Raw genomic sequence first — 13,313 nt, 5'->3', positions numbered from 1 at the left:
TGAATGTCCCGGTTATGAATGTCCCGGTTATGAGAGCCTGGGTTATGAGTGCCCGGGTTATGAATGTCCGATTATGAATGCCCGGGTTATGAATGCCCGGGGTATGAATGTCCCGGTTATGAATGCCCAGGGTATGAATGTCCCGTTTATGAATGCCCGGTTATGAATGCCCGGTTATAAAAGGCCGGTTATGAATGTCCGGTTATGTACGCCCGGTTATGAATGTCCGGGTTATGAATGCCCGGGTTATGAATGCCAGGGGTATGAATGCCCGGTTATGAATGCCCGGTTATGAATGTCCCGGTTATGAATGTCCCGGTTATGAGTGCCCGGGTTATGAATGTCCGGGTTATGAATGTCCCAGTTATGAATGCCCGGGTTATGAATGTCCGGTCATGAATGCCCGGGTTATGAATGCCCGGGGTATGAATGTCCCGGTTATGAATGCCCGGTTATGAATGTCCGGGTTATGAATGCCCGGGGTATGAATGCCCGGTTATGAATGCCCGGTTATGAATGTCCGGGTAATGAATGCCCGGGGTATGAAAGCCCGGTTATGAATGCCCGGTTATGAATGTCCGGGTTATAAATGCCCGGGTTATGAATGCCCGGGGTATGAATGCCCGGTTATGAATGCCCGGTTATGAATGTCTGGGTTATGAATGCCCGGGTTATGAATGTCCGGGTTATGAATGTCCCGGTTATGAATGCCCGGGTTATGAATGCCCGGGGTATGAATGCCCGGTTATGAATGCCCGGGTTATGAATGCCCGGGTTATGAATGCCCGGGTTATGAATGCCCGGTTATGAATGTCCGGGTTATGAACACCCGGGTTATGAATGCCCGGGTTATGAATGTCCCGGTTATGAATTTCTGGGTTATGAATGTCCGGGTTATGAATGTCCCGGTTATGAATTTCTGGGTTATGAATTTCTGGGTTATGAATGTCCGGGTTATGAATGTCCGGGTTATGAATGCCCGGGTTATGAATGTCCGGGTTATGAATGCCCGGGGTATGAATACCCGGTTATGAATGCCCGGGTTATGAATGCCCGGTTATGAATGTCCGGGTTATGAATGTCCGGGTTATGAATGTCCGGGTTATGAATGCCCGGGTTATGAATGCCCGGTTATGAATGCCCGGGTTATGAGTGCCCGGGTTATGAATGTCCAGGTTATGAATACCCGGGTTATGAATGTCCGGGTTATGAATGTCCCGGTTATGAGTGCCCGGGTTATGAGTGCCCGGGTTATGAATGTCCGGGTTATGAATGCCCGGTTATGAATGTCCGGGTTATGAATGTCCGGGTTATGAATGTCCCGGTTATGAATGTCCCGGTTATGAGTGCCCGGGTTATGAATGTCCGGGTTATGAAGGTCCCGGTTATGAGTGCCCGGGTTATGAATGTCCGGTTATGAATGCCCGGGTTATGAATGTCCCGGTTATGAATGCCCGGGTTATGAATGCCCGTGTTATGAATGTCCCGGTTATGAATGTCCCGGTTATGAGTGCCTGGGTTATGAGTGCCCGGGTTATGAATGTCCGATTATGAATGTCCGGGTTATGAATGCCCGGGGTATGAATGTCCCGGTTATGAATGCCCGGTTATGAATGTCCGGGTTATGAATGCCCGGGGTATGAATGTCCCGGTTATGAATGCCCGGTTATGAATGCCCGGTTATAAAAGGCCGGTTATGAATGTCCGGGTAATGAATGCCCGGGGTATGAATGCCCGGTTATGTACGCCCGGATATGAATGTCCGGGTTATGAATGCCCGGGTTATGAATGCCCGGGGTATGAATGCACGGTTATGAATGCCCGGTTATGAATGTCCGGGTTATGAATGCCCGGGTTATGAATGTCCGGGTTATGAATCTCCCGGTTATGAATGCCTGGGTTTTGAGTGCCCGGGTTATGAATGTACGGTTATGAATGCCCGGTTATGAATGTCCGGGTTATGAATGTCCGGGTTATGAATGCCCAGGTTATGAATGCCCGGTTATGAATGTCCGGGTTATGAATGCCCGGGGTATGAATGTCCCGGTTATGAATGCCCGGTTATGAATGTCCGGGTTATGAATGCCCGGGGTATGAATGCCCGGTTATGAATGCCCAGTTATGAATGTCCGGGTTATGAATGCCCGGGGTATGAAAGCCCGGTTATGAATGCCCGGTTATGAATGTCCGGGTTATAAATGCCCGGGTTATGAATGCCCGGGGTATGAATGCCCGGGTTATGAATGTCCGGGTTATGAATGTCCCGTTTATGAATGCCCGGGTTATGAATGCCCGGTTATGAATGCCCGGTTATGAATGCCCGGGTTATGAATGCCCGGGTTATGAATGCCCGGTTATGAATGTCCGGGTTATGAACACCCGGGTTATGAATGCTCGGGTTATGAATGTCCCGGTTATGAATTTCTGGGTTATGAATGTCCGGGTTATGAATGTCCGGGTTATGAATGTCCGGGTTATGAATGCCCGGGTTATGAATGTCCGGGTTATGAATGCCCGGGTTATGAATGCCCGGGGTATGAATACCCGGTTATGAATGCCCGGGTTATGAATGCCCGGTTATGAATGTCCGGGTTATGAATGTCCGGGTTATGAATGTCCGGGTTATGAATGCCCGGGTTATGAATGCCCGGTTATGAATGTCCGGGTTATGAATGTCCGGGTTATGAGTGCCCGGGTTATGAATGTCCAGGTTATGAATACCCGGGTTATGAATGTCCGGGTTATGAATGTCCCGGTTATGAGTGCCCGGGTTATGAGTGCCCGGGTTATGAATGTCCGGGTTATGAATGCCCGGTTATGAATGTCCGGGTTATGAATGTCCGGGTTATGAATGTCCCGGTTATGAATGTCCCGGTTATGAGTGCCCGGGTTATGAATGTCCGGGTTATGAAGGTCCCGGTTATGAGTGCCCGGGTTATGAATGTCCGGTTATGAATGCCCGGGTTATGAATGTCCCGGTTATGAATGCCCGGGTTATGAATGTCCCGGTTATGAGTGCCCGGGTTATGAATGCCCGTGTTATGAATGTCCCGGTTATGAATGTCCCGGTTATGAGTGCCTGGGTTATGAGTGCCCGGGTTATGAATGTCCGATTATGAATGTCCGGGTTATGAATGCCCGGGGTATGAATGTCCCGGTTATGAATGCCCGGTTATGAATGTCCGGGTTATGAATGCCCGGGGTATGAATGTCCCGGTTATGAATGCCCGGTTATGAATGCCCGGTTATAAAAGGCCGGTTATGAATGTCCGGGTAATGAATGCCCGGGGTATGAATGCCCGGTTATGTACGCCCGGATATGAATGTCCGGGTTATGAATGCCCGGGTTATGAATGCCCGGGGTATGAATGCACGGTTATGAATGCCCGGTTATGAATGTCCGGGTTATGAATGCCCGGGTTATGAATGTCCGGGTTATGAATCTCCCGGTTATGAATGCCTGGGTTTTGAGTGCCCGGGTTATGAATGTACGGTTATGAATGCCCGGTTATGAATGTCCGGGTTATGAATGTCCGGGTTATGAATGCCCAGGTTATGAATGCCCGGGTTATGAATGTCCGGGTTATGAATGTCCGGTTATGAATGCGCGGGTTATGAGTGCCCGGGTTATGAATGTCCGGTTACGAATGCCCGGGTTATGAATGCCCAGGTTATGAATGCCCGGGTTATGAGTGCCCGGGTTATGAATGCCCAGGTTATGAATGCCCGGGTTATGAGTGCCCGGGTTATGAATGCCCGGGTTATGAATGTCCGGGTTATGAATGTCCCGGTTATGAATGCCCGGGTTATGAATGTCCCGGTTATGAATGCCCGGGTTATGAATGAATGTCCGGGTTATGAATGTCCGGTTATGAATGCCCGGGTTATGAATGTCCCGGTTATGAATGCCCGGGTTATGAGTGCCCGGGTTATGAATGTCCGGTTATGAATGCCCGGGTTATGAATGCCCGGGGTATGAATGTCCCGGTTATGAATTCCCGGTTATGAATGTCCGGGTTATGAATGCCCGGGGTATGAATGCCCGGTTATGAATGCCCGGTTATGAATGTCCGGGTAATGAATGCCCGGGGTATGAAAGCCTGGTTATGAATGCCCGGTTATGAATGTCCGGGTTATAAATGCCCGGGTTATGAATGCCCGGGGTACGAATGCCCGGTTATGAATGCCCGGTTATGAATGTCCGGGTTATGAATGCCCGGTTATGAATGTCCGGGTTATGAATGCCCGGGTTATGAATGTCCGGGTTATGAATGTCCCGGTTATGAATGCCCGGGTTATGAATGCCCGGGGTATGAATGCCCGGTTATGAATGCCCGGGTTATGAATGCCCGGGTTATGAATGCCGGGGTTATGAATGCCCAGTTATGAATGTCCGGGTTATGAACACCCGGGTTATGAATGCCCGGGTTATGAATGTCCCGGTTATGAATTTCTGGGTTATGAATGTCCGGGTTATGAATGTCCGGGTTATGAATGCCCGGGTTATGAATGTTCCCGTTATGAATTTCTGGGTTATGAATGTCCGGGTTATGAATGTCCGGGTTATGAATGTCCGGGTTATGAATGCCCGGGTTATGAATGTCCGGGTTATGAATGCCCGGGTTATGAATGCCCGGGGTATGAATACCTGGTTATGAATGCCCGGTTATGAATGCCCGGGTTATGAGTGCCCGGGTTATGAATGTCCAGGTTATGAATACCCGGGTTATGAATGTCCGGGTTATGAATGTCCCGGTTATGAGTGCCCGGGTTATGAGTGCCCGGGTTATGAATGTCCGGGTTATGAATGCCCGGTTATGAATGTCCGGGTTATGAATGTCCGGGTTATGAATGTCCCGGTTATGAATGTCCCGGTTATGAGTGCCCGGGTTATGAATGTCCGGGTTATGAAGGTCCCGGTTATGAGTGCCCGGGTTATGAATGTCCGGTTATGAATGCCCGGGTTATGAATGTCCCGGTTATGAATGCCCGGGTTATGAATGTCCCGGTTATGAGTGCCCGGGTTATGAATGCCCGTGTTATGAATGTCCCGGTTATGAATGTCCCGGTTATGAGTGCCTGGGTTATGAGTGCCCGGGTTATGAATGTCCGATTATGAATGTCCGGGTTATGAATGCCCGGGGTATGAATGTCCCGGTTATGAATGCCCGGTTATGAATGTCCGGGTTATGAATGCCCGGGGTATGAATGTCCCGGTTATGAATGCCCGGTTATGAATGCCCGGTTATAAAAGGCCGGTTATGAATGTCCGGGTAATGAATGCCCGGGGTATGAATGCCCGGTTATGTACGCCCGGATATGAATGTCCGGGTTATGAATGCCCGGGTTATGAATGCCCGGGATATGAATGCACGGTTATGAATGCCCGGTTATGAATGTCCGGGTTATGAATGCCCGGGTTATGAATGTCCGGGTTATGAATCTCCCGGTTATGAATGCCTGGGTTTTGAGTGCCCGGGTTATGAATGTACGGTTATGAATGCCCGGTTATGAATGTCCGGGTTATGAATGCCCGGGTTATGAATGCCCAGGTTATGAATACCCGGTTATGAATGCCCGGGTTATGAATGCCCGGTTATGAATGCGCGGGTTATGAGTGCCCGGGTTATGAATGTCCGGTTACGAATGCCCGGGTTATGAATGCCCAGGTTATGAATGCCCGGGTTATGAGTGCCCGGGTTATGAATGCCCAGGTTATGAATGCCCGGGTTATGAGTGCCCGGGTTATGAATGCCCGGGTTATGAATGTCCGGGTTATGAATGTCCCGGTTATGAATGCCCGGGTTATGAATGTCCCGGTTATGAATGCCCGGGTTATGAATGAATGTCCGGGTTATGAATGTCCCGGTTATGAATGCCCGGGTTATGAGTGCCCGGGTTATGAATGTCCGGTTATGAATGCCCGGTTATGAGTGCCCGGGTTATGAATGCCCGGGGTATGAATGTCCCGGTTATGAATGTCCGGTTATGAATGTCCGGGTTATAAATGCCCGGGCTATGAATGCCCGGGTTATGAATGTCCGGGTTATGAATGTCCGGGTTATGAATGCCCGGGTTATGAATGTCCGGGTTATGAATGACCCGGTTATCAATGCCCGGGTTATGAATGCCCGGTTATGAATGTCCGGGTTATGAGTGCCCGGGTTATGAATGTCCGGTTATGAATGCCCGGGTTATGAATGCCCGGGGTATGAATGTCCCGGTTATGAATTCCCGGTTATGAATGTCCGGGTTATGAATGCCCGGGGTATGAATGCCCGGTTATGAATGCCCGGTTATGAATGTCCGGGTAATGAATGCCCGGGGTATGAAAGCCTGGTTATGAATGCCCGGTTATGAATGTCCGGGTTATAAATGCCCGGGTTATGAATGCCCGGGGTACGAATGCCCGGTTATGAATGCCCGGTTATGAATGTCCGGGTTATGAATGCCCGGTTATGAATGTCCGGGTTATGAATGCCCGGGTTATGAATGTCCGGGTTATGAATGTCCCGGTTATGAATGCCCGGGTTATGAATGCCCGGGGTATGAATGCCCGGTTATGAATGCCCGGGTTATGAATGCCCGGGTTATGAATGCCGGGGTTATGAATGCCCAGTTATGAATGTCCGGGTTATGAACACCCGGGTTATGAATGCCCGGGTTATGAATGTCCCGGTTATGAATTTCTGGGTTATGAATGTCCGGGTTATGAATGTCCGGGTTATGAATGCCCGGGTTATGAATGTTCCCGTTATGAATTTCTGGGTTATGAATGTCCGGGTTATGAATGTCCGGGTTATGAATGTCCGGGTTATGAATGCCCGGGTTATGAATGTCCGGGTTATGAATGCCCGGGTTATGAATGCCCGGGGTATGAATACCTGGTTATGAATGCCCGGTTATGAATGCCCGGGTTATGAGTGCCCGGGTTATGAATGTCCAGGTTATGAATACCCGGGTTATGAATGTCCGGGTTATGAATGTCCCGGTTATGAGTGCCCGGGTTATGAGTGCCCGGGTTATGAATGTCCGGGTTATGAATGCCCGGTTATGAATGTCCGGGTTATGAATGTCCGGGTTATGAATGTCCCGGTTATGAATGTCCCGGTTATGAGTGCCCGGGTTATGAATGTCCGGGTTATGAAGGTCCCGGTTATGAGTGCCCGGGTTATGAATGTCCGGTTATGAATGCCCGGGTTATGAATGTCCCGGTTATGAATGCCCGGGTTATGAATGTCCCGGTTATGAGTGCCCGGGTTATGAATGCCCGTGTTATGAATGTCCCGGTTATGAATGTCCCGGTTATGAGTGCCTGGGTTATGAGTGCCCGGGTTATGAATGTCCGATTATGAATGTCCGGGTTATGAATGCCCGGGGTATGAATGTCCCGGTTATGAATGCCCGGTTATGAATGTCCGGGTTATGAATGCCCGGGGTATGAATGTCCCGGTTATGAATGCCCGGTTATGAATGCCCGGTTATAAAAGGCCGGTTATGAATGTCCGGGTAATGAATGCCCGGGGTATGAATGCCCGGTTATGTACGCCCGGATATGAATGTCCGGGTTATGAATGCCCGGGTTATGAATGCCCGGGATATGAATGCACGGTTATGAATGCCCGGTTATGAATGTCCGGGTTATGAATGCCCGGGTAATGAATGTCCGGGTTATGAATCTCCCGGTTATGAATGCCTGGGTTTTGAGTGCCCGGGTTATGAATGTACGGTTATGAATGCCCGGTTATGAATGTCCGGGTTATGAATGCCCGGGTTATGAATGCCCAGGTTATGAATACCCGGTTATGAATGCCCGGGTTATGAATGCCCGGTTATGAATGCGCGGGTTATGAGTGCCCGGGTTATGAATGTCCGGTTACGAATGCCCGGGTTATGAATGCCCAGGTTATGAATGCCCGGGTTATGAGTGCCCGGGTTATGAATGCCCAGGTTATGAATGCCCGGGTTATGAGTGCCCGGGTTATGAATGCCCGGGTTATGAATGTCCGGGTTATGAATGTCCCGGTTATGAATGCCCGGGTTATGAATGTCCCGGTTATGAATGCCCGGGTTATGAATGAATGTCCGGGTTATGAATGTCCGGTTATGAATGCCCGGGTTATGAATGTCCCGGTTATGAATGCCCGGGTTATGAGTGCCCGGGTTATGAATGTCCGGTTATGAATGCCCGGGCTATGAATGCCCGGGGTATGAATGTCCCGGTTATGAATTCCCGGTTATGAATGTCCGGGTTATGAATGCCCGGGGTATGAATGCCCGGTTATGAATGCCCGGTTATGAATGTCCGGGTAATGAATGCCCGGGGTATGAAAGCCTGGTTATGAATGCCCGGTTATGAATGTCCGGGTTATAAATGCCCGGGTTATGAATGCCCGGGGTACGAATGCCCGGTTATGAATGCCCGGTTATGAATGTCCGGGTTATGAATGCCCGGTTATGAATGTCCGGGTTATGAATGCCCGGGTTATGAATGTCCGGGTTATGAATGTCCCGGTTATGAATGCCCGGGTTATGAATGCCCGGGGTATGAATGCCCGGTTATGAATGCCCGGGTTATGAATGCCCGGGTTATGAATGCCGGGGTTATGAATGCCCAGTTATGAATGTCCGGGTTATGAACACCCGGGTTATGAATGCCCGGGTTATGAATGTCCCGGTTATGAATTTCTGGGTTATGAATGTCCGGGTTATGAATGTCCGGGTTATGAATGCCCGGGTTATGAATGTTCCCGTTATGAATTTCTGGGTTATGAATGTCCGGGTTATGAATGTCCGGGTTATGAATGTCCGGGTTATGAATGCCCGGGTTATGAATGTCCGGGTTATGAATGCCCGGGTTATGAATGCCCGGGGTATGAATACCTGGTTATGAATGCCCGGGTTATGAATGCCCGGTTATGAATGTCCGGGTTATGAATGTGCGGGTTATGAATGTCCGGGTTATAAATACCCGGGTTATGAATGCCCGGTTATGAATGCCCGGGTTATGAGTGCCCGGGTTATGAAAGTCCAGGTTATGAATACCCGGGTTATGAATGTCCGGGTTATGAATGTCCCGGTTATGAGTGCCCGGGTTATGAGTGCCCGGGTTATGAATGTCCGGGTTATGAATGCCCGGTTATGAATGTCCGGGTTATGAATGTCCGGGTTATGAATGTCCCGGTTATGAATGTCCCGGTTATGAGTGCCCGGGTTATGAATGTCCGGGTTATGAAGGTCCCGGTTATGAGTGCCCGGGTTATGAATGTCCGGTTATGAATGCCCGGGTTATGAATGTCCCGGTTATGAATGCCCGGGTTATGAATGTCCCGGTTATGAGTGCCCGGGTTATGAATGCCCGTGTTATGAATGTCCCGGTTATGAATGTCCCGGTTATGAGTGCCTGGGTTATGAGTGCCCGGGTTATGAATGTCCGATTATGAATGTCCGGGTTATGAATGCCCGGGGTATGAATGTCCCGGTTATGAATGCCTGGTTATGAATGTCCGGGTTATGAATGCCCGGGGTATGAATGTCCCGGTTATGAATGCCCGGTTATGAATGCCCGGTTATAAAAGGCCGGTTATGAATGTCCGGGTAATGAATGCCCGGGGTATGAATGCCCGGTTATGTACGCCCGGATATGAATGTCCGGGTTATGAATGCCCGGGTTATGAATGCCCGGGGTATGAATGCACGGTTATGAATGCCCGTTATGAATGTCCGGGTTATGAATGCCCGGTTATGAATGTCCCGGTTATGAATGCCCGGTTATGAATGTCCGGGTTATGAATGCCCGGTTATGAATGTCCGGGTTATGAATGCCCGGGTTATGAATGTCCGGGTTATGAATCTCCCGGTTATGAATGCCCGGGTTATGAATGTCCCGGGTTATGAATGTACGGTTATGAATGCCCGGTTATGAATGTCCGGGTAATGAATGTCCGGGTTATGAATGCCCAGGTTATGAATGCCCGGGTTATGAATGTCCGGGTTATGAATGTCCGGTTACGAATGCCCGGGTTATGAATGCCCAGGTTATGAATGCCCGGGTTATGAATGCCCGGGTTATGAATGCCCAGGTTATGAATGCCCGGGTTATGAATGTCCGGGTTATGAATGTCCCGGTTATGAATGCCCGGGTTATGAATGCCCAGTTATGAATACCCGGTTATGAATGTCCGGGTTATGAATGAATGTCCGGGTTATGAATGTCCGGGTTATGAATGCCCGGGTTATGAATGCCCGGGTTATGAATGTCCGGGTTATGAATCTCCCGGTTATGAATGCCTGGGTTTTGAGTGCCCGGGTTATGAATGTACGGTTATGAATGCCCGGTTATGAATGTCCGGGTTATGAATGTCCGGGTTATGAATGCCCAGGTTATGAATGCCCGGTTATGAATGTCCGGGTTATGAATGCCCGGGGTATGAATGTCCCGGTTATGAATGCCCGGTTATGAATGTCCGGGTTATGAATGCCCGGGGTATGAATGCCCGGTTATGAATGCCCGGTTATGAATGTCCGGGTAATGAATGCCCGGGGTATGAAAGCCCGGTTATGAATGCCCGGTTATGAATGTCCGGGTTATAAATGCCCGGGTTATGAATGCCCGGGGTATGAATGCCCGGTTATGAATGCCCGTTTATGAATGTCTGGATTATGAATGCCCGGGTTATGAATGTCCGGGTTATGAATGTCCCGGTTATGAATGCCCGGGTTATGAATGCCCGGGGTATGAATGCCCGGTTATGAATGCCCGGGTTATGAATGCCCGTGTTATGAATGCCCGGGTTATGAATGCCCGGTTATGAATGTCCGGGTTATGAACACCCGGGTTATGAATGCCCGGGTTATGAATGTCCCGGGTTATGAATGTCCCGGTTATGAATTTCTGGGTTATGAATGTCCGGGTTATGAATGTCCGGGTTATGAATGTCCCGGTTATGAATTTCAGGGTTATGAATGTCCGGGTTATGAATGTCCGGGTTATGAATGTCCCGGTTATGAATTTCAGGGTTATGAATGTCCGGGTTATGAATGCCCGGGTTATGAATGTCCCGGTTATGAATTTCTGGGTTATGAATGTCCGGGTTATGAATGTCCGGGTTATGAATGTCCCGGTTATGAATTTCAGGGTTATGAATGTCCGGGTTATGAATGTCCGGGTTATGAATGCCCGGGTTATGAATGCCCGGGTTATGAATGCCCGGGGTATGAATACCTGGTTATGAATGCCCGGGTTATGAATGCCCGGTTATGAATGTCCGGGTTATGAATGTGCGGGTTATGAATGTCCGGGTTATAAATACCCGGGTTATGAATGCCCGGTTATGAATGCCCGGGTTATGAGTGCCCGGGTTATGAAAGTCCAGGTTATGAATACCCGGGTTATGAATGTCCGGGTTATGAATGTCCCGGTTATGAGTGCCCGGGTTATGAGTGCCCGGGTTATGAATGTCCGGGTTATGAATGCCCGGTTATGAATGTCCGGGTTATGAATGTCCGGGTTATGAATGTCCCGGTTATGAATGTCCCGGTTATGAGTGCCCGGGTTATGAATGTCCGGGTTATGAAGGTCCCGGTTATGAGTGCCCGGGTTATGAATGTCCGGTTATGAATGCCCGGGTTATGAATGTCCCGGTTATGAATGCCCGGGTTATGAATGTCCCGGTTATGAGTGCCCGGGTTATGAATGCCCGTGTTATGAATGTCCCGGTTATGAATGTCCCGGTTATGAGTGCCTGGGTTATGAGTGCCCGGGTTATGAATGTCCGATTATGAATGTCCGGGTTATGAATGCCCGGGGTATGAATGTCCCGGTTATGAATGCCCGGTTATGAATGTCCGGGTTATGAATGCCCGGGGTATGAATGTCCCGGTTATGAATGCCCGGTTATGAATGCCCGGTTATAAAAGGCCGGTTATGAATGTCCGGGTAATGAATGCCCGGGGTATGAATGCCCGGTTATGTACGCCCGGATATGAATGTCCGGGTTATGAATGCCCGGGTTATGAATGCCCGGGGTATGAATGCACGGTTATGAATGCCCGGTTATGAATGTCCGGGTTATGAATGCCCGGTTATGAATGTCCCGGTTATGAATGCCCGGTTATGAATGTCCGGGTTATGAATGCCCGGTTATGAATGTCCGGGTTATGAATGCCCGGGTTATGAATGTCCGGGTTATGAATCTCCCGGTTATGAATGCCCGGGTTATGAATGTCCCGGGTTATGAATGTACGGTTATGAATGCCCGGTTATGAATGTCCGGGTAATGAATGTCCGGGTTATGAATGCCCAGGTTATGAATGCCCGGGTTATGAATGTCCGGGTTATGAATGTCCGGTTACGAATGCCCGGGTTATGAATGCCCAGGTTATGAATGCCCGGGTTATGAGTGCCCGGGTTATGAATGCCCAGGTTATGAATGCCCGGGTTATGAGTGCCCGGGTTATGAATGCCCGGGTTATGAATGTCCGGGTTATGAATGTCCCGGTTATGAATGCCCGGGTTATGAATGCCCAGTTATGAATACCCGGTTATGAATGTCCGGGTTATGAATGAATGTCCGGGTTATGAATGTCCGGGTTATGAATGTCCGGGTTATGAATCTCCCGGTTATGAATGCCTGGGTTTTGAGTGCCCGGGTTATGAATGTACGGTTATGAATGCCCGGTTATGAATGTCCGGGTTATGAATGTCCGGGTTATGAATGCCCAGGTTATGAATGCCCGGTTATGAATGTCCGGGTTATGAATGCCCGGGGTATGAATGTCCCGGTTATGAATGCCCGGTTATGAATGTCCGGGTTATGAATGCCCGGGGTATGAATGCCCGGTTATGAATGCCCGGTTATGAATGTCCGGGTAATGAATGCCCGGGGTATGAAAGCCCGGTTATGAATGCCCGGTTATGAATGTCCGGGTTATAAATGCCCGGGTTATGAATGCCCGGGGTATGAATGCCCGGTTATGAATGCCCGTTTATGAATGTCTGGGTTATGAATGCCCGGGTTATGAATGTCCGGGTTATGAATGTCCCGGTTATGAATGCCCGGGTTATGAATGCCCGGGGTATGAATGCCCGGTTATGAATGCCCGGGTTATGAATGCCCGGGTTATGAATGCCCGGGTTATGAATGCCCGGTTATGAATGTCCGGGTTATGAACACCCGGGTTATGAATGCCCGGGTTATGAATGTCCCGGTTATGAATTTCTGGGTTATGAATGTCCGGGTTATGAATGTCCGGGTTATGAATGTCCCGGTTATGAATTTCTGGGTTATGAATGTCCGGGTTATGAATGTCCG

This window comes from Chiloscyllium plagiosum, unplaced genomic scaffold, assembly GCF_037043375.1.
Source record: "Chiloscyllium plagiosum isolate Xiang-an unplaced genomic scaffold, Cpla_swu_hap1 HiC_scaffold_32, whole genome shotgun sequence".
NCBI classification, from domain to species: domain Eukaryota; kingdom Metazoa; phylum Chordata; class Chondrichthyes; order Orectolobiformes; family Hemiscylliidae; genus Chiloscyllium; species Chiloscyllium plagiosum.
This window is presented reverse-complemented; position numbering follows the sequence as displayed.